This window comes from Schistocerca cancellata, chromosome 4, assembly GCF_023864275.1.
Source record: "Schistocerca cancellata isolate TAMUIC-IGC-003103 chromosome 4, iqSchCanc2.1, whole genome shotgun sequence".
Classification (NCBI taxonomy): domain Eukaryota; kingdom Metazoa; phylum Arthropoda; class Insecta; order Orthoptera; family Acrididae; genus Schistocerca; species Schistocerca cancellata.
In genome coordinates, this window is record NC_064629.1 from 429,471,192 (window position 1) to 429,497,193 (window position 26,002).

A 26,002-nucleotide genomic window follows, 5' to 3' on the forward strand; every position below is an offset into this window, starting at 1 on the left:
GATTATTCCATTTTATTGTTTTAATTTAGCTTCAATTTAGATGAGATAAGTTGTAACATAGTAGATGTACTGGAAAGTGTATCTAGTAAGAGTTTCAAGATATAACTTATTAGTAAAGTGTTTCATTTACACTGAAAATTTTTCTCTGCAAATCAGGATATCTTGATTACTTATTTTATTATATTTATTTTTTGTATGTTTAATTATCTAATAAAAATAATTTTGTCGAGTTTTGTCTTAGTATATTTTGTAGAATTGATTTTTTAGATTATAGTTTATTGGTATTGTAATTGTTTGATGAAATATTATTTTAAATTTTTAAAAGTAGATTTTATTTATTGTACCTTTTGTATCAGGGTTTATCAAAATTTTAGTATTTACTTTACTTGTCTCGATTTGGGTTGATTTATAAGTAATTTATAGTTAATGTATCATAATTATTATTAAATTATTTATAGAAATGAGATGTTAATCGTTTCCCAAGATATCAGGTTTCTTAAGAAAAAATTTAATTTTTTGAAGTTAATTGCTTTTATTTAATTTTTTAAGTATAAATATTAACTTATTTATTCTTTAAGGGATAAGCTTTGAAGTTAACAACCTATAATTTGTTTTATAAAATATAATAGTAAGCTTTAGACCAGCTATCTCTAAGATTACATTTTAGTTCATTATTTTTTATTTTGATTTTATAATTATTTTAGGTTTTTATTAAGATTATTTATGTAATTTTAAAATTTTTGTAATAATGATAGAATTAGTATATTTAGTTGTATATAATTTTTACCTTGTGAATTTATTATAATGAACTAGGCAAAATTGATTTCCGCCTGTTTATCAAAAACATGTCCTCTTGAAAATACTTTGAGGTCTGGCCTGCTCACTGAGCAGATTTTTAAAGAGCCGTGGTATTTTGACCATGCAAAGGTAGCATATTCATTAGTCTCTTAATTAGTGGCTGGAATGAATGGCTTGACGAGAAATCAACTGTCTCTTAATAAATTTTTGAAATTAACTTTTGAGTCAAAAGGCTTAAATTTTTCTTTAGGACGAGAAGACCCTATAGAGCTTAACATTTTATTTTTATATAGTTTTTTGTTTGTCTTTCAATATTTAATGATGATGTTTTGTTGGGGTGACATGAAGAATAAATAAACTCTTCATTATTATATCATTTATTTATGTTTGTTGTTTTGATCCATAATTTATGATCATAAGATTAAGTTACCTTAGGGATAACAGCGTAATTGTTTTTGAGAGCTCATATCGACAAAGCAGATTGCGACCTCGATGTTGGATTAAGAAAAATTTTGGGTGCAGTAGCCCAATAATTAGGTCTCTTCGACCTTTAAATTCTTACATGATCTGAGTTCAGACCGGCGTGAGCCAGGTCGGTTTCTGTCCTAAGATTATTAATTCATATTAGTATGAAAGGAACATATGGTTGAAATGATTTTTATTTTATTGATTAATACTAATTAAATTATTATTTTGACAGATTAATGTGTTGAATTTAGAATTCATTTATGTAGATTTTTTCTACAAATAGTATTGACACTTTATGATTTATTTATGTTTATTTTGAATTTTCTTTTATTAGTTATTTGTGTTTTAATTAGTGTTGCTTTTTTAACTTTATTAGAGCGTAAGGTTTTAGGTTACATCCAAATTCGAAAGGGCCCAAATAAAGTGGGTTTTGCAGGAATTCCTCAAGCCTTTAGTGATGCTATTAAGTTAATTTGTAAGGAGCAGCCAATTCCTATTATATGTAATTATTTACTTTATTATTTTTCTCCTGTTTTTAATTTAATAATTTCCTTGGCTGTTTGAGTAATTTTCCCTTACTTAACTTATATATGTTCTTTTTCTTATGGATTTTTGTTTTTTTATGTTGTACTAGATTAGGTGTTTATACTGTTATAATTGCTGGTTGGTTTTCTAATTCAAATTATTCTTTATTAGGTTCTCTTCGTTCTGTTGCTCAAACAATTTCATATGAAGTTAGTTTGGCTTTAATTTTATTATCTTTAATTATTTTAATTGGTAGTTTTAACATGTTTGATTTTATAAATTATCAGTTTTATTGTTGCTTTATTATTATTTCTTTTCCTTTAGCTTCAGCTTGTTTTGCTTCTTGTTTAGCTGAAACTAACCGTACAATTCATGTTAATAAGCATACAACAACTACTATAATTCAGAATAAAATCTGATTAATAGGATAGAATTGAATACCTCGAAATGGTGTTTTATTATAAAATGGTAAAATTATTAAGATTCTAATTGATAAGAATAATGCAATAACACCTCCTAGCTTATTAGGGATTGATCGTAGAATTGCATATGCAAATAAGAAATATCATTCTGGTTGAATATGGACGGAAGTTACTAATGGGTTAGCAGGTACAAAATTATCTGGTTCCCCTAGGAGGTAAGGATTAATCAAGCACAATATAATTAATAATGATGTTATTAATACAAATGTAATAGAGTCCTTGAAAGTAAAGTATGGGTGAAATGGGATTTTTTCAATATTTCCATTTAGGCCTAAAGGGTTATTAGACCCTGTTTGGTGAAGGAAGAATAAATGAATTGCTGCCATTGCAGCAATAATAAACGGTAGTACAAAATGAAATGTAAAGAATCGGTTTAATGTTGCATTATCAACAGCAAACCCTCCCCATACTCATTGAACTAAATCTGTTCCTAAATATGGAATTGCTGATAATAAATTAGTAATTACTGTCGCACCTCAGAATGATATTTGACCTCAAGGTAAAACGTATCCTATAAATGCGGTTGCTATAACTAAGAATAGAATTACTGTACCAATTATTCAGGTGTGCATGTATATGTAAGAATCGTAGTAAATCCCTCGTACTACATGTAAATAAATACAAATAAAAAATATAGAAGCTCCATTTGCGTGTAAGGTTCGAATAATTCAACCATTATTTACGTCTCGGCAGATGTGAACTACACTACTAAATGCTATTTCAATATTTGATGTATAATGTATAGCTAAAACTAGTCCGGTTACAATTTGAATTACCAAACATAACCCTAGTAGGGACCCAAAATTTCATCAAAATGAAATATTTGTTGGTGCAGGTAAATCAACTAAAGAGTTATTAATGATTTTAATTAAAGGATGTCTTAATTGTAAGGGTTTATTCATTAGTAAATTATCTTATTTTACGAATAGGCCCCTGGTTAATATTGGTGATTTTAACAACTGCTAATAGTGACAAAAATAAATAAATTATTATTATTATTGTAAAAATAAATGTTGGTCTATTATATAGTTTTTCTAAAGATATTGTTATTTCTTGATAATTGATTGAATTATCAATATTTATAGTTTCAGTATTTTTGAAAAAGTCTATAAATATTGTTATATCTACAATAATTAATATTGATATAATAAATACTCATATTGTTAAGGTAATAATTATCGAAAATGATTTAGGTTGAAATATTTCGTTTGATGCAATTCTCGTAATATAAATAAATAGAACTAATATACCACCAAGAAACGTTAAAAATAAAATATATGATAATCAATATCTTTCCATTATTGTTCTTGTTAATAGCCCAACTAGAAAAGTTTGTAGGTTAATGAAAAGCATTATTGATATTGGGTGCCTTGATTTAATAAAATTAATATTTATTACGTTTGATAGTGACATAATTATTATTTTGATCATTTCAGGGGTGAGTTTATTAAAAATATCGGTTTTGGGGACCAATGATGGAAAGCTTTTTCACCTCTGAAGTTTTAAAAGTGGGGGCTGGACTTATTTCCGGTTTACAAGACCGTTTTTTTTTAAACTATTAAAACTAATGTTTATATTCTCTGTCTTTACTTCTTTATTGATTTATTTTGCTGGTGTTTGTGTTTTTTCCTCTAAATGTAAACATATATTAATGGTTCTTTTGAGATTAGAATATATTGTTCTTTCTTTATTTATATTAACTATTGTTTTTTCTTATTAAGTTTGATTATGATTATTTTTTTCCTGTTATTTTGTTGGTTTTTTCTGTTTGTGAAGGTGCTTTAGGTCTTTCTAATTTAGTTTCAATAATTCGTTCTCATGGAAATGATTTTTTTAATTCTTTTGGTTTATCTTTATGTTAAAGTATTTATTTATCACTATTTTTTTGATCCCTCTTTGTTTGGTTAATAATTGTTGATGGTTGGTTCATTCTTTAATGTTTATGTCTAGTTTTGTTTTTATGATTTGTGTTTATTCATATGCAGATTTGAATATGATTAGATATTATTTTGGTATTGATTCTTTTTCTTTTAGTTTGATTTTGCTTAGTTTTTTGATTTTGTTCTTTAATAATTACTGCTAGAGGTTCAGTTTATTTAAGTTCTTATCATTCTAATTTTTTTGTCTTTATAGTCTTAATTTTAATGATTATGCTTTATTGTTCTTTTGCTAGATTGAGTCTTCTTTCTTCTTATATTTTTTTGAGGCTACTTTAGTTCCTAATTTACTTTTGATTTTAGGTTGAGGTTATCAACCTGAACGTTTACAGGCTGGTGTTTATTTAATTTTTTATACTCTGGTTGTTAGATTGCCTTTATTATTAGTTTTATTTAGGGTTTATGATTTTTCTAATACTTTATATTTTCCTTTATTGGTTGATTTTGGTTCTTATTATTTTATATTTTATGTTTTTATAATTCTTGCTTTTTTAGTTAAAATGCCAATATTTTTGGTTCATTTATGGCTTCCTAAGGCTCATGTTGAGGCCCCTATTTCAGGTAGAATGATTCTTGCTGGTGTTTTATTAAAGCTAGGTGGTTATGGTATTTTTCGTGTTATGAAGATTATTTCTTATTTGGGTTTAAAGTTTAATTATTTTTGATTGTCTTTAGGCTTATCTGGTGGGGTTATTGTTAGATTTATTTGTTTTCGTCAGGTTGATTTAAAGTCTTTAATTGCATATTTTTCTGTTGCACATATAAGAATCATAAAAGAAGGTTGTATTCCTGGAAGAATCCTGGAGATACTAGTAGGTATCAGATAGATTATATAATGGTAAGACAGAGATTTAGGAACCAGGTTTTAAATTGTAAGACATTTCCTGGGGCAGATGTGGATTCTGACCACAATCTATTGGTTATGAACTGCAGATTGAAACTGAAGAAACTGCAAAAAGGTGGGAATTTAAGGAGATGGGACCTGGATAAACTGAAAGAACCAGAGGTTGTAGAGAGTTTCAGGGAGAGCATAAAGGAACAATTGACAGGAATGGGGGAAAGAAATACAGTAGAAGAAGAATGGGTAGCTCTGAGGGATGAAGTAGTGAAGGCAGCAGAGGATCAAGTAGGTAAAAAGACGAGGGCTAATAGAAATCCTTGGGTAACAGAAGAAATATTGAATTTAATTGATGAAAGGAGAAAATACAAAAATGCAGTAAATGAAGCAGGCAAAAAGGAATACAGACGTCTCAAAAATGATATCGACAGGAAGTGCAAAATGGCTAAGCAGGGATGGCTACAGGACAAATGTAAGGATGTAGAGGCTTGTCTCACTAGGGGTAAGATAGATACTGCCTACAGGAAAATTAAAGAGACCTTTGGAGAGAAGAGAACCACTTGTATGAATATCAAGAGCTCAGATGGCAACCCAGTTCTAAGCAAAGAAGGGAAGGCAGAAAGGTGGAAGGAGTATATAGAGGGTTTATACAAGGGCGATGTACTTGAGGACAATATTATGGAAATGGAAGAGGATGTAGATGAAGACGAAATGGGAGATAAGATACTGCGTGAAGAGTTTGACAGAGCACTGAAAGACCTGAGTCGAAACAAGGCCCTGGGAGTAGACAACATTCCATTTGAACTACTGATGGCCTCGGGAGAGCCAGTCATGACAAAACTCTACCATCTGGTGAGCACGATGTATGAGACAGGCGAAATACCCTCAGACTTCAAGAAGAATATAATAATTCCAATCCCAAAGAAAGCAGGTGTTGACAGATGTGAAAATTACCGAACTATCAGTTTAATAAGTCACAGCTGCAAAATACTAACGCGAATTCTTTACAGACGAATGGAAAAACTGGTAGAAGCCGACCTCGGGGAAGATCAGTTTGGATTCCGTAGAAATACTGGAACACGTGAGGCAATACTGACCTTACGACTTATCTTAGAAGAAAGATTAAGAAAAGGCAAACCTACGTTTCTAGCATTTGTAGACTTAGAGAAAGCTTTTGACAATGTTAACTGGAATACTCTCTTTCAAATTCTGAAGGTGGCAGGGGTAAAATACAGGGAGCGAAAGGCTATTTACAGTTTGTACAGAGACCAGATGGCAGTTATAAGAGTCGAGGGGCATGAAAGGGAAGCAGTGGTTGGGAAAGGAGTAAGACAGGGTTGTAGCCTCTCCCCGATGTTATTCAATCTGTATATTGAGCAAGCAGTAAAGGAAACAAAAGAAAAATTCGGAGTAGGTATTAAAATTCATGGAGAAGAAGTAAAAACTTTGAGGTTCGCCGATGACATTGTAATTCTGTCAGAGACAGCAAAGGACTTGGAAGAGCAGTTGAACGGACCTGACACTGTCTTGAAAGGAGGATATAAGATGAACATCAACAAAAGCAAAACGAGGATAATGGAATGTAGTCAAATTAAGTCGGGTGATGCTGAGGGAATTAGATTAGGAAATGAGACACTTAAAGTAGTAAAGGAGTTTTCCTATTTGGGGAGTAAAATAACCGATGATGGTCGAAGTAGAGAGGATATAAAATGTAGACTGGCAATGGCAAGGAAAGCGTTCCTCAAGAAGAGGAATTTGTTAACATCGAGTATAGATTTAAGTGTCAGGAAGTCGTTTCTGAAAGTATTTGTATGGAGTGTAGCCATGTATGGAAGTGAAACATGGACGATAACTAGTTTGGACAAGAAGAGAATAGAAGCTTTCGAAATGTGGTGCTACAGAAGAATGCTGAAGATAAGGTGGGTAGATCACGTAACTAATGAGGAGGTATTGAATAGGATTGGGGAGAAGAGAAGTTTGTGGCACAACTTGACTAGAAGAAGGGATCGGTTGGTAGGACATGTTTTGAGGCATCAAGGGATCACAAATTTAGCATTGGAAGGCAGTGTGGAGGGTAAAAATCGTAGAGGGAGACCAAGAGATGAATACACTAAGCAGATTCAGAAGGATGTAGGTTGCAGTAGATACTGGGAGATGAAGAAGCTTGCACAGTATAGAATAGCATGGAGAGCTGCATCAAACCAGTCTCAGGACTGAAGACCACAACAACAACAACATATAAGAATAGTTATTGGAGGGTTGATGACTTTGAATTGATGGGGTTGTATAGGTTCTCTTTCTTTAATGGTTGGTCATGGTTTATGTTCTTCTGGTTTAATTTGTTTGTCTAATATTATTTATGAGCGTTTAGGTAGACGAAGATGATTAATTAACAAGGGTATAATTAATTTGAAACCAAGAATGGCTTTATGATGATTCATTTTGAGCTCTTCTAATATAGCTGCTCCTCCTTCTTTAAATTTGGTAGGTGAACTTAGATTTTAAATTGAATAATGTCTTGATCTTCTTTTAGATTTTTTATTTAATTTTTTTGTCTTTTTTTACAGCTGTTTATACTTTATACATGTATCCTTATTCTCAGCATGGTAATTATTATTTTGGTGTTTATACTTGTTCTCTTGGTTATTTTCGTGAATATCATCTTTTACTTTTACATTTATTGCCTTTAAATATTCTTTGTTTAAAGGGGGAGTATTTTTTTGTTTAGGTTGCTTAAGTATTTTAATTAAGAATGTTGTTTTGTGGAATCAATGATACGAATTTTTTCCATCTTAGGCCGTGAATTAGTTTCCTATTTGTTCTTTGAGTTTTTTTTCTTTATTTTTTTCTGGAGCTATAATTTTTATTTTGGGTATTTATTATTTAATAATTGATTATAGAGTTTTTGTTGAATGAGAACTTTTTAATTTAAATGATTCTTTGGTTGCTATGACTTTAATTTTGGATTGAACGTCTCTTATTTTTATGTCTTTTGTTATGTATATTTCTTCTTTGGTTATTTATTATAGAGAGGACTATATATCGGGAGAAAAAAATATAAATCGTTTTATTATTATTGTTTTAATATTTATTCTTTCTCTAGGTTTTTTAATTATTAGTCCTAATTTGATTAGATAAATATGTGATGTGCTCATACAATAAATCCTATTAGTCCAATTGATAATATGGCATAAATTATACCTAGTGTTCCAAATGATTCAATTTTTCCTCTTTCTTGACATACAATGTGAGAGATAATTCCAAATCCTGGAAGAATTAAAATGTAAACTTCTGGGTGCCCAAAGAATCAAAATAAGTGTTGATATAGAATTGGGTCACCTCCTCCCGCAGGGTCAAAGAATGATGTATTTAAATTTCGATCTGTTAGTAGTATAGTAATAGCTCCTGCTAATACTGGAAGCGATAAAAGGAGGAGAAGGGCTGTAATAGCTACGGATCATACAAATAAAGGTGTTTGATCTAGAGTTATACTTTCTGATCGTATATTAATTGCTGCTGTAATGAAGTTTACTGCACCAAGAATAGATGATACACCTGCTAAGTGAAGTGAGAAAATAGCCAGGTCTACAGATGCCCCTCCATGTGGGTGATAGCTCCTGCAAGAGGGGGGTAAACTGTTCACCCTGTACCAGCACCGTTGTGCTGATGTAGATGTGAAGATGTAAGAAGAAGTGTTAGTGAAGGCGGTAGTAATCAAAAACTTATATTATTTATTCGCGGGAATGCTATATCTGGTGCACCAATTATTAATGGTACGAGCCAATTACCAAATCCACCAATTATAATAGGTATTACTATAAAAAAATTATTACAAATGCGTGTGCTGTAATAATAACATTATAGATTTGGTCATCTCCAATTAGAGATCCTGGTTGGCCGAGTTCAACACGAATAAGTATTCTTATTCATGTTCCTACTATTCCTACTCACGCTCCAAATAAGAAGTATAAAGTACCAATATCCTTATGGTTTGTTGAGAATAATCATTTTTGCGGTAAGATGGCTGAATTTAAGGTGGTAGACTGTAAATCTACTTATGAGATGTTTCACTCTTACCATGTTTTAGGCCTTATATTCAATTATGATTCTAGACTGCAATTCTAGAGGTGTGAAATTTTACTAAGGCTTAAAGATTATTCTTTTAGTTATAACTTTGAAGGTTATTAGTTTAGTTAACTTAAGTCCTTAGTATAATGAGAATAAGGTTGATGTTGAGATTAATCCTATTGTTGAAATTATAACTGTTATAGGGGGAATAATTCTTGATTTTTGAGACTTTATTTTTATAGATCATGAATTTTTTGTGTATGACATAATTAGGGCTGAGAATCTAATACGTATATAATAGTAAAGTGTAATTGTTGTTAATACAACCATAATGGTTATAATAGTTGTTATGTTATTTTCTATTAATGATTGTATTACAATTCATTTTGGTAGAAATCCAAGGAATGGTGGCAAACCACCTAGGGATAGAAGAGATAAAAATATTACGAATTTAATTTCAGTTTTTATATTTCTGGCTGAATAAATTTGGTTTATAAAAAATAGATTTATTTGCTTAAATAATAAAACCATAATTAATCTTAATAGTGAGTAAATAATAAAGTATAGTTCTCAGATGTTTTCTCTAACTGTTAGAGATCTAATTATTCACCCTAAATGTCTAATTGTGGAATATGCTAGAAGTTGTCGTAGAGATGTTTGATTTAAACCACCTATGGCCCCAATAATAATTCTTAGAATGATAATTGTTCAAACGAAATTTCTTAGTTGAATACAATAAGATAACACCATTAATGGGGCAATTTTTTGTCATGTTATTAGTGTTAAACAGTTATTTCATCTTGAAGCCCGTATTACTTCTGGAAATCAGAAATGGAAAGGTGCAGCCCCGATTTTTAATAATAATCTAGATCTGATTATTATTGATGGAATAAATTCTGTTTCTCATCCTATTGGATATTTTATTTGAATCAGCAAAATTGAAAATAATAGTATTGTCGATGCTATTGCTTGGACAATAAAATATTTAATTGATGATTCATTTATTATTATATTTTTATTTCTTGTTAGGAGCGGAATAAATGAAAGTAAGTTGATCTCAAGTCCTATTCACACTCCAAATCAGGAGTTTGATGAAATGGACAGGATCATTCCTATCATTAATGTTGATAGGAAGAGAAGTTTTGTAGAGTGGTTAGTCATTAAAAAGGAGAGGATTGATACCTCTCTAAATGGGGTATGAACCCATTAGCTTGTTTAGCTTACTTTTTTACATTAAGGTGTATGATGCACGTTAGTATTTGATACTAAAGGAGGTAGTTTAATTCTGTCTTATGTAATTTTTTTAGAAGGTAATTTTTATTTACTTGATTTACCCTATCAAGGTAACCCTTTAATCAGGCACTTCATTTATATTTAATATTTAAATTAAAATTTTTTTTTAAAATTTGATTACGTATAATTTTGGTTATTTCAATTAATTTATCTTGGTTCGGATAATTTGAGTATATATTATATATAATAAATAATTTTAATTAATATACTACATTTAATAAAATTTAAATAATTATAATTTTATTTTATTATTATTAAGTGATTATTTTAATACATTTATTTACCTAAGATTATAGCTACTTAGGTTTTTAGCTTAAATTAGGTTATTATATTATAAATTATATAATAACATGTATATTAATTTTAAATATTATTATAATTGGTTATAATAAATATAATTTATATTATTTAATATATAATTAGATCTATATTCAATAATTAAATTATTTAACTAATTAATATTTAAGTTAACTTAATATAAAGTTAATTTTATATTAATAACATATTACATTAATTTACATAATTGTATAAAATATATTTATTATATTATTTAATCTTTCTTTATCATTAGTGAAAAGAAAGATTAAATAAGAAAGAATATAATGCATTTATTGGTATACATGTTCCATATTAATCTTTATTTATATATAATAGAGAAGTTGTTGTGGTCATTCGAGTGTGCGTTTCTTTTTTTTGGCACTATTTGTTTTTTTTTCTTTTTTTTCTTTAAATATTTGAATCTTTTATTTTTTCTTAATTTTATAAATTTTTGAATTTCTTATTTTGTTTCCAAAAGTTTTATTCTTTCTTATTTATTCACTTTTTCTTTGTATTATATGAAAGTTTTGTTAAACTAAATGTTCTATTTTGCGGTAATTTGATTTAATTATCAAGTGATTTTGGATTTAGCAATTGATTTAGTATCGGTATAATTCGTGCCAGCAGCTGCGGTTATACGATTGATACAAGTGAATTTGATTGGTTAAAACAGTTGTTTATATTTTTAGGGTTAAAATATAAATTTGTAAGGTGAAATGTTAAAATTTATTTATAGCTCTTTTTATGAATCTGTGAAATTTTAATAATAAACTAGGATTAGATACCCTATTATTTTAAATCTTAATTATATTTACCAGGGTACTATTAGTTAAGGTCTTTAAACCCAAAGAATTTGGCGGTATCTCATTCCATTCAGAGGAACCTACCCTGTGATTGATAATACACGATTTACTCTACTTAATTTATTTGTTTGTATATATCCGTTATCAGAGAATCTTTTTAGAGTTATAATTCTCAAGATTTATAATTATAAAATATTTCAGGTCAAGGTGCAGCTTATACTTAAGAGGAGGTGGGTTACAATAGATTTTTGTTTATAATGGATTTTATGGTGAAATACTATTATTGAAGGTGGATTTGATAGTAATTTAATTTATTTAATTTAACTGATATTGGCTCTGAGGTGTGTACACATCGCCCGTCGCTCTCATTATTGATTATTCTATTTTATTGTCTTAATTTAGCTTCAATTTAGATGAGATAAGTCGTAACATAGTAGATGTACTGGAAAGTGTATCTAGTAAGAGTTTCAAGATATAACTTATTTGTAAAGTGTTTCATTTACACTGAAAATTTTTCTGTGCAAATCAGGATATCTTGATTATTTATTTTATTATATTTATTTTTTGTTTATTTAATTATTTCATAAAAATAATTTTGTCGAATTTTGTCTTAGTATATTTTGTAGAATTGATTTTTTAGATTATAGTTTATTGGTAATGTAATTGTTTTATGAAATATTATTTTTAATTATTGTACCTTTTGAGTCAGGGTTTATCAAAATTTTAGTATTTACTTTACTTGTCTCGATTTGGGTTGATTTATAAATAATTTATAGTTAATGTATCATAATTATTATTAAATTATTTATAGAAATGAGATGTTAATCGTTTCCCAAGATATCTAGTTTCTTAAGAAAAAATTTAATTTTTGAAGTTAATTGTTTTTATTTTATTTTTTAAGTATTAATATTAACTTATTTATTCTTTAAGGGATAAGCTTTGAAGTTAATGACCTATAATTTGTTTTATAAATTATAATAGTAAGCTTTAAACCAGCTATCTCTAAGATTACGTTTTAGTTCATTATTTTTTATTTTGATTTTATAATTATTTTAGGTTTTTTATTAAGATTATTTATTTAATTTTAAAATTTTTGTAATAATGATAGAATTAGTATATTTATTTGTATATAATTTTTACCTTCTGAATTTATTATAAGGAACTAGGCAAAATTGATTTCCGCCTGTTTATCAAAAACATGTCCTCTTGAAAATACTTTGAGGTCTGGCCTGCTCACTGAGCAGATTTTTAAAGAGCCGCGGTATTTTGACCGTGCAAGGGTAGCATAATCATTAGTCTCTTAATAAGTGGCTGGAATGAATGGCTTGACGCGAAATCATCTGTCTCTTAATAAATTTTTGAATTTAACTTTTGAGTCAAAAGGCTTAAATTTTTCTTTAGGGCGAGAAGACCTTATAGAGCTTAACATTTTATTTTTATATAGTTTTTTGTTTGTCTTTCTGTATTTAATGATGATGTTTTGTTGGGGTGACATGAAGAATAAATAAACTCTTCATTATTATATCATTTATTTATGTTTGTTGTTTTGATCCAAAATTTATGATCATAAGATTAAGTTACCTTAGGGATAACAGCGTAATTGTTTTTGAGAGCTCATATCGACAAAGCAGATTGCGACCTCGATGTTGGATTAAGAAAAATTTTGGGTGCAGTAGCCCAATAATTAGGTCTGTTCGACCTTTAAATTCTTACATGATCTGAGTTCAGACCGGCGTGAGCCAGGTCGGTTTCTATCCTAAGATTATTAATTCATATTAGTACGAAAGGACCATATGGTTGAAATATTTTTTATTTTATTGATTAATACTAATTAAATTACTATTTTGACAGATTAATGTGTTGAATTTAGAATTCATTTATGTAGATTTTTTCTACAAATAGTATTGATACTTTTTGATTTATTTATGTTTATTTTGAATTTTCTTTTATTATTTATTTGTGTTTTAATTAGTGTTGCTTTTTTAACTTTATTAGAGCGTAAGGTTTTAGGTTACATCCAAATTCGAAAGGGCCCAAATAAAGTAGGTTTTGCAGGAATTCCTCAAGCCTTTAGTGATGCTATTAAGTTAATTTGTAAGGAGCAGCCAATTCCTATTATATCTAATTATTTACTTTATTATTTTTCTCCTGTTTTTAATTTAATAATTTCCTTGGCTGTTTGAGTAATTTTCCCTTACTTAACTTATATATGTTCTTTTTCTTATGGATTTTTGTTTTTTTTATGTTATACTAGATTAGGTGTTTATACTGTTATAATTGCTGGTTGGTCTTCTAATTCAAATTATTCTTTATTAGGTTCTCTTCGTTCTGTTGCTGAAACAATTTCATATGAAGTTAGTTTGGCTTTAATTTTATTATCTTTAATTATTTTAATTTGTAGTTTTAACATGTTTGATTTTATAAATTATCAGCTTTATTGTTGATTTATTTTTATTTCTTTTCCTTTAGCTTTAGCTTGTTTTGCTTCTTGTTTAGCTGAAACTAACCGTACTCCTTTTGACTTAGCCAAAGGTGAATCTGAGTTAGTTTCAGGTTTTAATATTGAATATGGTGCAGGCGGGTTTACTTTAATTTTTTTAGCTGAGTATACAAGAATTGTTTTTATAAGAATATTATTAGCTTTAATTTTTTTAGGTGGTGATTTTTATTCTTTTATATTTTTTATTAAGCTTGCTGTTATGTCCTTTGAGTTTATTTGAGTTCGGGGGACATTACCACGTTTTCGATATGATAAGTTAATGTACTTAGCTTGAAAAATTTTTTGCCTTTATCTTAAATTTTTTTTATTTTCTTTGTCGGTTTAATGATTTTATTTATTTCATTTATTTAGTGAAATTTTTTAAGAAAAAATAATAGAAGAGTTAAACTTCTAGTTTTATGTTTTCAAAACATATGCTTTTCCTAAGCTAATTAACTTATTATTCCTTAATTAGTTTATCTCATGCATTTGCAATATGTACATTAATTAAGATGTATGTAAAGTAGATAATTGTTAAGATTTGTCCTGTTATAATGTAAGGTTCTTCAACAGGTCGTTTACCAATACATGTTAATAAGCATGCAACAACTACTATAATTCAGAATAAATTCTGATTAATAGGATCGAATTCAATACCTCGAAATGGTGTTTTATTATAAAATGGTGAAATTATTAAGATTCTAATTGATAAGGGATTGATCGTAGAATTGCATATGCAAATAAGAAATATCATTCTGGTTGAATATGGACGGGAGTTACTAATGGGTTAGCAGGTACAAAATTATCTGGATCCCCTAGGAGGTAAGGATTAATCAAGCACAATATAATTAATAATGATGTTATTAATACAAATGTAATAGAGTCCTTGAAAGTAAAGTATGGGTGAAATGGGATTTTTTCAATAACTCCATTTAGGCCTAAAGGGTTATTAGACCCTGTTTGGTGAAGGAAGAATAAATGAATTGCTGCCATTGCAGCAATAATAAACGGTAGTGCAAAATGAAAAGTAAAGAATCGGTTTAATGTTGCATTATCAACAGCAAACTCTCCCCATACTCATTGAACTAAATCTGTTCCTAAATATGGAATTGCTGATAATAAATTAGTAATTACAGTTGCATCTCAGAATGATATTTGACCTCAGGGTAAAACGTATCCTATAAATGCGGTTGCTATAACTAAGAATAGAATTACTGTACCAATTATTCAGGTGTGCATGTATATGTAAGATCTGTAGTAAATCCCTCGTCCTACATGTAAATAAATACAAATAAAAAATATAGAAGCTCCATTTGCGTGTAAGGTTCGAATAATTCAACCATTATTTACGTCTCAGCAGATGTGAACTACACTACTAAATGCTATTTCAATATTTGATGTATAATGTATAGCTAAAACTAGTCCGGTTACAATTTGAATTACCAAACATAACCCTAGTAGGGCCCCAAAATTTCATCAAAATGAAATATTTGTTGGTGCAGGTAAATCAACTAAAGAGTTATTAATGATTTTAATTGAAGGATGTATTAATCGTAAGGGTTTATTCATTAGTAAATTATCTTATTTTACGAATAGGCCCCTGGTTAATATTGGTGATTTTAACAACTGCTAATAGTGCCAAAAATAAATAAATTATTATTATTATTGTAATAATAAATGTTGGTCTATTATTTGTTTTTCTAAAGATATTGTTATTTCTTGATAATTGATTGAATTATCAATATTTATAGTTTCAGTATTTTTGAAAAAGTCTATAAATAATGTTATATCTACAATAATTAATATTGATATAATAAATACTCATATTGTTAAGGTAATAATTATCGTAATTGATTTAGGTTGAAATATTTCGTTTGATGCAATTCTCGTAATATAAATAAATAGAAATAATATACCACCAAGAAACATTAAAAATAAAATAGATGATAATCAATATCTTTCCATTATTGTTCCTGTTATTAGCCCAACTAGAAAAGTTTGAAGGATAATGGAAAGCATTATTGATGTTGGGTGTCTTAATTTAATAAAATTAATATTTATTACGTTTGATAGAGATATAATTATTATTTTGATCATTTCATTGGTTAGTTTATTAAAAATATCGGTTTTGGGGACCGATGATGGAAAGCTTTTTCTCCTCTGAAGTTTTAAAAGTGGGGGCTGGACTTATTTCCGGTTTACAAGACCGGTGTTTTTTTAATCTATTAAAACTAATGTTTATATTCTCTGTTACTACTTCTCTATTGATTTATTTTGCTGGTGTTAATGTTTTTTGCTCTAAACGTAAACATTTATTAATGGTTCTTTTGAGATTAGAATATATTGTTCTTTCTTTATTTATATTAATTATTGTTTTTCTTATTGAGTTTGATTATGATTATTTTTTTCCCATTATTTTTTTGGTTTTTTCAGTTTGTGAAGGTGCTTTAGGTCTTTCTATTTTAGTTTCAATAATTCGTTCTCATGGAAATGATTTTTTTAATTCTTTTGGTTTATCTTTATGTTAAAGTATTTACTTATAACTATTTTTTTGATCCCTCTTTGTTTGATTAATAATTGTTGATGGTTGGTTCATTCTTTAATGTTTATGTCTAGTTTTGTTTTTATGATTTGTGTTTATTCATATGCAGATTTGAATATGATTAGATATTATTTTGGTGTTGATTATTTTTCTTTTAGTTTGATTTTGCTTAGTTTTTGAATTTGTTCTTTTATAATTACTGCTAGAGGTTCAGTTTATTTAAGTTGTTATCATTCTAATTTTTTTGTCTTTATAGTCTTAATTTTAATGATTATGCTTTATTGTTCTTTTGCTAGATTGAGTCTTCTTTCTTTTTATATTTTTTTTGAGGCCAGATTAGTTCCTACTTTAGTTTTGATTTTAGGTTGAGGTTATCAACCTGAACGTTTACAGGCTGGTGTTTATTTAATTTTTTATACTCTGGTTGCTAGATTGCCTTTATTATTAGTTTTATTTAGGGTTTATGATTTTTCTAATACTTTATATTTTCCTTTATTGGTTGATTTTGGATCTTATTATTTTATATTTTATGTTTTTATAATTCTTACTTTTTTAGTTAAAATGCCAATATTTTTGGTTCATTTATGGCTTCCTAAGGCTAATGTTGAGGCCCCTATTTCAGGTAGAATGATTCTTGCTGGTGTTTTATTAAAGTTAGGGGGTTATGGTATTTTTCGTGTTATGAAGATTATTTCTTATTTGGGTTTAAAGTTTAATTATTTTTGATTGTCTTTAGGCTGATCTGGTGGGGTTATTGTTAGATTTATTTGTTTTCGTCAGGTTGATTTAAAGTCTTTAATTGCATATTTTTCTGTTGCTCATATAAGAATAGTTATTGGAGGGTTGATGACTATGAATTGATGGGGTTGTATACGTTCTTTTTCTTTAATGGTTGGTCATGGTTTATGTTCTTCTGGTTTATTTTGTTTGTCTAATATTATTTACGAGCGTTTAGGTAGACGAAGATTATTAATTAACAAGGGTATAATTAATTTGATACCAAGAATGGCTTTATGATGATTCATTTTGAGCTCTTCTAATATAGCTGCTCCTCCTTCTTTAAATTTGGTAGGTGAACTTAGACTATTAAATAGAATTATGTCTTGATCTTCTTTTAGATTTTTTTCTATAATCTTTTTGTCTTTTTTTAGAGCTGTTTATACTTTATACATGTATTCTTATTCTCAGCATGGTAATTATTATTCTGGTGTTTATACTTGTTCTCTTGGTTATTTTCGTGAATATCATCTTTTACTGTTACTTTGATTGCCTTTAAATATTCTTTGTTTAAAGGGGTAGTATTTTTTTGTTTAGGTTGCTTAAGTATTTTAATTAAAAATGTTGTTTTGTGGAATCAATGATATGAATGTTTTTCATCTTAGCCCATGAATTTGTTTTCTATTTGTTCTTTGAGTTTTTTTTCTTTATTTTTTCTAGAACTATAATTTTTATTTTGGGTATTTATTATTTAATAATTGATTATAGAGTTTTTGTTGAATGAGAACTTTTTAATTTAAATGGTTCTATGGTTGTTATGACTTTACTTTTGGATTCAATGTCTCTTATTTTTATGTCTTTTGTTATGTATATTTCTTCTTTGGTTATTTATTATAGAGAGGACTATATATCGGGAGAAAAAAATATAAATCGTTTTATTATTATTGTCTTAATATTTATTCTTTCTATAGGTTTTTTATTATTAGTCCTAATTTGATTAGAATTTTATTAGGATGGTATGGTTTAGGTTTAGTTTCTTATTGTTTAGTTATTTACTACCAAAATGTGAAATCTTATAGTGCGGGTATATTAACTGCACTTTCTAATCGGATTGGTGATGTTGCTATTTTAATTTGTATTGCTTGAATATTAAATTTTGGTGCTTGAGATTACATTTATTATTATGATTTTATTTCTAATTCTTTTGAAATAAAGCTTATTACTATATTAATTGTTTTAGCAGCTATAACTAAGAGAGCTCAAATTTCCTTTTCTTCTTGGCTTCCTGCTGCTATGGCTGCTCCTACTCCTGTTTCTGCTTTGGTTCATTCTTCTACTCTTGTTACTGCTGGGGTTTATTTATTCATTCGTTTCAGACCAATATTAGATACTTATAATTGTGGTTGATTTTTGCTTTTAATTGGTTGTATAACTATATTTATGGCTGGTTTAGGAGCGAATTTTGAATTTGATTTGAAGAAAATTATTGCTCTTTCTACTTTAAGACAACTTGGTTTAATAATAAGAATTTTGGCTATGGGTTACGCAAAACTTGCATTTTTTCATTTATTAGCTCATGCTTTATTTAAGGCTTTATTGTTTATGTGTGCAGGTTCAATAATTCGTAATTTAAAGGATTCTCAGGACATTCGTTTTATAGGTTCTATTGTTAATTTTATGCCTTTAACGTCAGTTTGTTTTAATGTTTCTAGTTTGTCTTTGTGTGGTATACCATTTTTAGCCGGTTTACATTCAAAGGATTTAATTCTTGAAATGGTTTGTTTAAGATGAATTCATTGTTTAATTTTTTTTCTTTATTTCTTTTCTACTGGCTTAACTGCTTCTTATTCTTTTCGTCTTTTTTATTATTCAATGTCTGGTGATAATAATTTTTATTCAAGATATTCTTTTGATGATAGGGGTTATTATATTTCGTTTGGTATAATTGGTTTATTATTTGTTGCTGTTTTTGGTGGCAATCTTGTCTTGATTAAGTTTTCCTATTCCTCATGTGATTGCTTTGCCTTATTATTTAAAGTTTTTAACTATTACTGTAGTTGTTTTGGGTGCTTATTTGGGTTATCTTATTTCTAATTTTGATTTTTCTCAAACTTTATTTTCTTTAAGTATACTTTCTTTTGTCAGATTTGCTGGTTCTATGTGGTTTATACCTTTTCTTTCAACTAAGTTTATTAGATATATTCCTTTAAAATTGGGTTTATATAGACTATTTATTTATTTAATTGGTTATATACAAGATTGATATGATTCTAATTTTAAGATTTATCTTTTAACTTTTATTTTTTGAATGTTTATTTTGGTGATATTATTTTTCGTTTACTTAAATAGCCTATGATTAGAGCGTGACACTGAAGATGTTAAGGAAGTATTTTTACTTTTAGGTATTTATAAATATACATATATTATTTTTACAGTGAAAATGTAATGTTTTATTTTAACTATATAAATTTTAGAAATGTTAACGGAATTTAACCGCTAATATAAAAAGTTAGCAGCTTTCATATTGGCTTTACATTTCCTTAATTGGAACTTTAAAGTTCAATTATATTACTAACAGTTATACGCCTCTTTTTAGCCCCAATTAATAAGAATAAGGGTATTTTATTTACCAACCTTCCAGGTCGAAACTGACTGCAATATTTCGCTTCTTATTCTATTTAAGGTTGATTGATTATATCAATACTTTTTGATTGCAACCCAAACGTTATAGTTAGCTACAACCCTTTATTCTGCTCATTGTAAGGCTCCTTGATTTCATTCATGGTATAGTCCTCCTAGTAATACTATAATAAAAATATTGTTGATATTGTTCAGATTATAATGTCTGAAGTTTTAAGAATAATTACAATTGGAAGGATTAGTGCGATTTCTACATCAAAAATTAAGAAAATTACTGCAATTAAGAAGAATCGAAGTGAGAAGGTTATTTGTGCTGATCTTTTTGGGTCAAATCCACACTCAAATGGTGATCTTTTTTCTCGGTCATTAATTAATTTTTTTGATAGTGTTGTTGCAAGGATTATAATAATTATTGGGATAATAAATCTAATAAAAATTCTTGTAGATAAAATTAAGATTGTTTTTCTTGATTAATATCAAGCTTTTTGATTCGAAGTCAAATGTACTATTTATACTAGAAAAATAATTATCTACCTCATCAATAAATAGAGATGTATAAGAATAATCACACTACATCTACAAAGTGTCAGTATCATGCTGCTGCTTCAAATCCAAAGTGGTGTCTTGGTGAGAATTGATTTATTGAATGTCGAAGTAGACATGTTGATAAGAAGATTGTTCCGATAATTACATGTAGCCCATGGAATCCTGTTGCAACAAAGAATGTTGATCCATAAACTGCATCTGCAATGGTGAAGGGTGCTTCTCAATACTCATATGCTTGAAGTATAGTGAAGTATAGTCCTAGTAATACTGTGAAGAATAGTCCTTGTAATGCTTGAGTATGATTAGATTCTATTAAACTATGATGTGCTCATGTTACTGTTACTCCTGATGCTAAAAGAACAGCTGTATTAAGTAACGGAATTTGTATAGGATTAAAAGGTTGGATTCCTATTGGGGGTCATAATATCCCTAGTTCAATAGTAGGTGCTAGTCTTCTTCTAAAAAATGCTCAGAAAAATGAAACAAAGAATAGTACTTCTGATGCAATAAATAAAATTATTCCTCATCGTAATCCAATTGATACAAATCCCGTATGTAGTCCTTGGTATGTTCCTTCTCGTACTACATCTCGTCATCATTGGATTATAGTTAGTAAGGTAATTCCAAATCCAAATATAAATAAGTTAATGTTAAATAGGTGAAATCATTTTGCTAATCCTGATACTAAAACTATTGCTCCAATTGCTCCTGTTAATGGTCAAGGTCTGTAATCTACTAAGTGGAATGGGTGGTTTGAGTGAGTTGTTAACATAGGTTTAGTATACTTCTCTAGAATATAAAGTTCTTAAAATTGAGAAAACATAAGCTTGAATTATTGCTACTGCTGATTCTAGAATTAATAGAAGTATTTGTCCAATAATTAATAGTGAAATTAAGTTTATTGCTATGGATGGTCCTGTATTTCCTAGTAATGTTAATAGTAAGTGTCCTGCAATTATATTTGCTGCTAGTCATACTGCTAATGTACCTAGTCGAATGACATTTCTAATTGTTTCATTTAATACTATGAATGATATTAATGCAGGTGGTGTTCCTTGAGGAACAAGGTGTGTAAATATATGATTGGTATGATTAATTCATCCAAATAACATAAATCTTAATCATATAGGTAGAGCAATTGCAAATGTTAATGCTAAGTGTCTTGTTCTAGTAAAGATGTAAGGGAATAATCCTATGAAATTATTAAATAATATTATAATAAAGATTGAAATGAAGATGATTGTTGTTCCATTAAATGATTTTGGTCCTAGTAATGTTTTAAATTCATTGTGTAAGGATAAGTTTAGTTAATTTCAAATAATATTAATCCGTGATGGTGAAAGTCAAAACATTGATGGGATTAATAATAATCCTAAGAATGTTCTAGTTCAATTTAATGATAAATTGAAGATATTAGTTGATGGGTCAAATGTTGAAAATAAATTTGTTATCATTTTCAATTTAAGTTTTTTATATCAATTGTTCTTTTTTCTGCTCTTTTAATAAGATTTGGTTTAAATGAAAAAAAGTTTATTTGATTAAATAAAATTAATTTAGCCGAAAATATAATGAATAGGGAGAATCATATGAGAGGGGATATTTAAGGGGTTTGGATTAAATTTCCCCATCAGAAGTAGTCGTTAATTTACTATTTTTTGGTTTAAGAGACCATTACTTACTTTCAGTCATCTGATGTATTTCAAGGTGTACTAATTGTTTAGTTATTTTAGATTGACACTCTAATGTTATATATTTTAACTAACTCCTTAGATTATCTTAGATAATCACTTGATAAATAACTTTACTGAAGTTCTTTCGATTACAATTGGTATGAATCTGTGGTTCACTCCACAGATTTCTGAACATTGTCCAAAGAACAGTCCAGGTCGGTTTATTGTAAATGTTCCTTGGTTTAGTCGACCTGGCGTTGCGTCAATTTTAACCCCTAATGCAGGTACTGCTCATGAGTGTAGAACGTCTGATGCTCTTGTTAATACTCGTACTTCCGTATTTATTGGTAGAATTGTTCAGTTATCTACATCTAGGAGTCGAAATCTGTCATTTTCTAGGTCTTGATCTGGTGTTATATAAGTGTCAAATTCTACGTCTATAAAGTCTGAATATTCATATCTTCAGTATCATTGTCGTCCAATTGTTTTAATTGTGATTATTGCATCTACTGAATCATCAAGTAAATATAGTAGTTGTAATGATGAGAATGCAATAAAAATTAGTGTAATTGCTGGTAGTGCTGTTCACATTGTTTCAATTAAATGTCCGTGAAGTATGTTTCGGTTTGTATAGGCAATAAATAATATATAACTTAGAGCATAGCCTACAATTACTGTAATTAATAATAATACGACTATAGTATAATCATGGAAGAATGATAGTTGCTCCATTAATGGGGAAGCTCCATCTTGAAGGGATAAATTTGATCATGTTGCCATTAATGAATTTTTCTAATAAAAGGTCAAACCTTTATTTGTAGAGCTTAAATCTACTGCACTAATCTGCCATATTAGAATCTTGAAATTAATGGTAGTTCTGAGTAGCTGTGTTTTGCAGGGGGGTTATTTTGTAGTCATTCTGTTGATCTTCTTATATTAGCTCTAAAAATGATTGCTCGGTTTGTAACCATTCTTTCTCATATAATTACAATAAATATAATGATTCCTACAATAGAAATTGTAGACCCAATTCTTGACACTACACTTCATGATGTATATGCATCTGGATAATCTGAATATCGTCGTGGTATTCCTGCTAGTCCTAGGAAGTGTTGAGGGAAGAATGTTAAGTTTGCCCCAAAAAATATAATTGTAAATTGTATTTTTAATCATGTATTATTTATAGTTAATCCTGTAAATAATGGGTATCATTGAATAACACCTCCTATGATTGCAAATACTGCTCCTATGGATAATACTTAATGGAAGTGGGCTACTATATAATATGTATCATGTAATACGATGTCAAGTGATGCGTTTGCTAATACTAACCCTGTTAGCCCACCAATTGTGAATAGAAAAATAAATCCTAAAGCTCATAATAGTGGTGGATTGAATTTGAATTTAGTTCCATATAGTGTAGCTAATCATCTGAATACCTTAATTCCTGTAGGTACAGCAATAATTATTGTTGCTGATGTAAAGTAAGCTTGTGTGTCAACGTCTATTCCTACTGTAAATATGTGATGTGCTCATACAATAAATCCTATTAGTCCAATTGATAATATAGCATAAATTATACCTAGTGTTCCAAATGATTCAATTTTTCCTCTTTCTTGACATACAATGTGAGAGATAATTCCAAATCCTGGAAGAATTAAAATGTTAACTTCTGGGTGCCCAAAGAATCAAAATAAGTGTTGATATAGAATTGGGTCACCTCCTCCCGCAGGGTCAAAGAATGATGTATTTAAATTTCGATCTGTTAGTAGTATAGTAATAGCTCCTGCTAATACTGGAAGCGATAAAAGGAGGAGAAGGGCTGTAATAGCTACGGATCATACAAATAAAGGTGTTTGATCTAGAGTTATACTTTCTGATTGTATATTAATTGCTGTTGTAGAGAAGTTTACTGCACCAAGAATAGATGATACACCTGCTAAGTGAAGTGAGAAAATAGCCAGGTCTACAGATGCCCCTCCATGTGCGATAGCTCCTGCAAGAGGGGGGTAAACTGTTCACCCTGTACCAGCACCATTATCTACTATAGAAGATGTAAGAAGAAGGGTTAGTGAAGGCGGTACTAATCAAAAACTTATATTATTTATTCGTGGGAATGCTATATCTGGTGCACCAATTATTAATGGTATGAGCCAATTACCAAAACCACCAATTATAATAGGTATTACTATAAAAAAATTATTACAAATGCGTGTGCTGTAATAATAACATTATAGATTTGGTCATCTCCAATTATAGATGCTGGTTGGCCGAGTTCAGCACGAATAAGTATTCTTATTGATGTTCCTACTATTCTTGCTCACGCTCCAAATAAGAAGTATAAAGTACCAATATCCTTATGGTTTGTTGAGAATAATCATTTTTGCGGTAAGATGGCTGAATTTAAGGTGGTAGACTGTAAATCTACTTATGAGATGTTTCTCTCTTACCATGTTTTAGGCCTTATATTCAATTATGATTCTAGACTGCAATTCTAGAGGTGTGAAATTTTACTAAGGCCTAAAAGATTATTCTTTTAATTATAACTTTGAAGGTTATTAGTTTAGTTAACTTAAGTCCTTAGTATAATGAGATTAAGGTTGATGTTGAGATTAAACCTATTGTTGAAATTATTACTGTTATAGGGAGAATAATTCTTGCTTTTTGAGACTTTATTTTTATAGGTCATGAATTTTCTGTGTATGACATAATTAGGGCTGAGAACCTAATACGTATATAATAGTAAAGTGTAATTGTATTTAATACAACCATAATGGTTATAATAGTTGTTATGTTATTTTCTATTAATGATTGTATTACAATTCATTTTGGTAGAAATCCAAGGAATGGTGGCAAACCACCTAGGGATAGAAGAGATAAAAATATTATGAATTTAATTTCAGTTTTTATATTTCTGGCTGAATAAATTTGGTTTATAAAAAATAGATTTATTTGCTTAAATAATAAAACCATAATTAATCTTAGTAGTGAGTCAATAATAAAGTATAGTTCTCAGATGTTTTCTCTAACTGTTAGAGATCTAATTATTCACCCTAAATGTCTAATTGAGGAATATGCTAGAAGTTGTCGTAGAGATGTTTGATTTAAACCACCTATTGCCCCAATAATAATTCTTAGAATGATAAGTGTTCAAACGAAAGTTCTTAGTTGAATACAATAAGATAACACCATTATTGGGGCAATTTTTTGTCATGTTGTTACTGTTAAACAGTTATTTCATCTTGAAGCCCATATTACTTCTGGAAATCAGAAATGAAAAGGTGCAGCTCCGATTTTTAATAATAATCTAGATCTGATTATTATTGATGGAATAAATTCTGTTTCTCATCCTATTGGATATTTTATTCGAATCAGCAAAATTGAAAATTATAGTATTGTCGATGCTATTGCTTGGACAATAAAATATTTAATTGATGATTCATTTATTATTATATTTTTATTTCTTGTTAGGAGCGGAAGAAATGAAAGTAAGTTGATCTCAAGTCCTATTCACACTCCAAATCAGGAGTTTGATGAAATGGACAGGATCATTCCTATCATTAATGTTGATAGGAAGAGAAGTTTTGTAGAGTTGTTAGTCATTAAAAAGGAGAGGATTGATACCTCTATAAATGGGGTATGAACCCATTAGCTTGTTTAGCTTACCTTTTTACATTAAGGTGTATGATGCATGTTAGTTTTTGATACTAAAGGAGGTAGTTTAATTCTGTCTTATGTAATTTTAATGAAGGTAATTTTTATTTACTTGATTTACCCTATTAAGGTAACATTTTAATCAGGCACTTCATTTATATTTAATATAAAAATTAAATTTTTTTAAAAATTTTTTTATGAGTTATTTTGGTTATTTCTAGTTA

The 26,002-nt window shown here is 28.6% G+C and overlaps 1 long non-coding RNA gene across 2 annotated transcripts in view; it reads left to right on the plus strand.

The window, feature by feature from the left end:
- LOC126184882 (uncharacterized) overlaps positions 1-26,002 on the plus strand; it is a 46,489-nt gene that overhangs the window by 16,247 nt on the left and 4,240 nt on the right. Inside the window, exon 2 of one of the 2 annotated variants that reach the window (XR_007536896.1) lies at positions 928-1,244. The exons of the other annotated variant lie outside the window; for it this stretch is intronic. This is a non-coding gene — a long non-coding RNA (uncharacterized LOC126184882). Of the gene's footprint in view, positions 1-927; positions 1,245-26,002 lie in introns of those variants that run through there. 2 annotated transcript variants of the gene reach the window in all.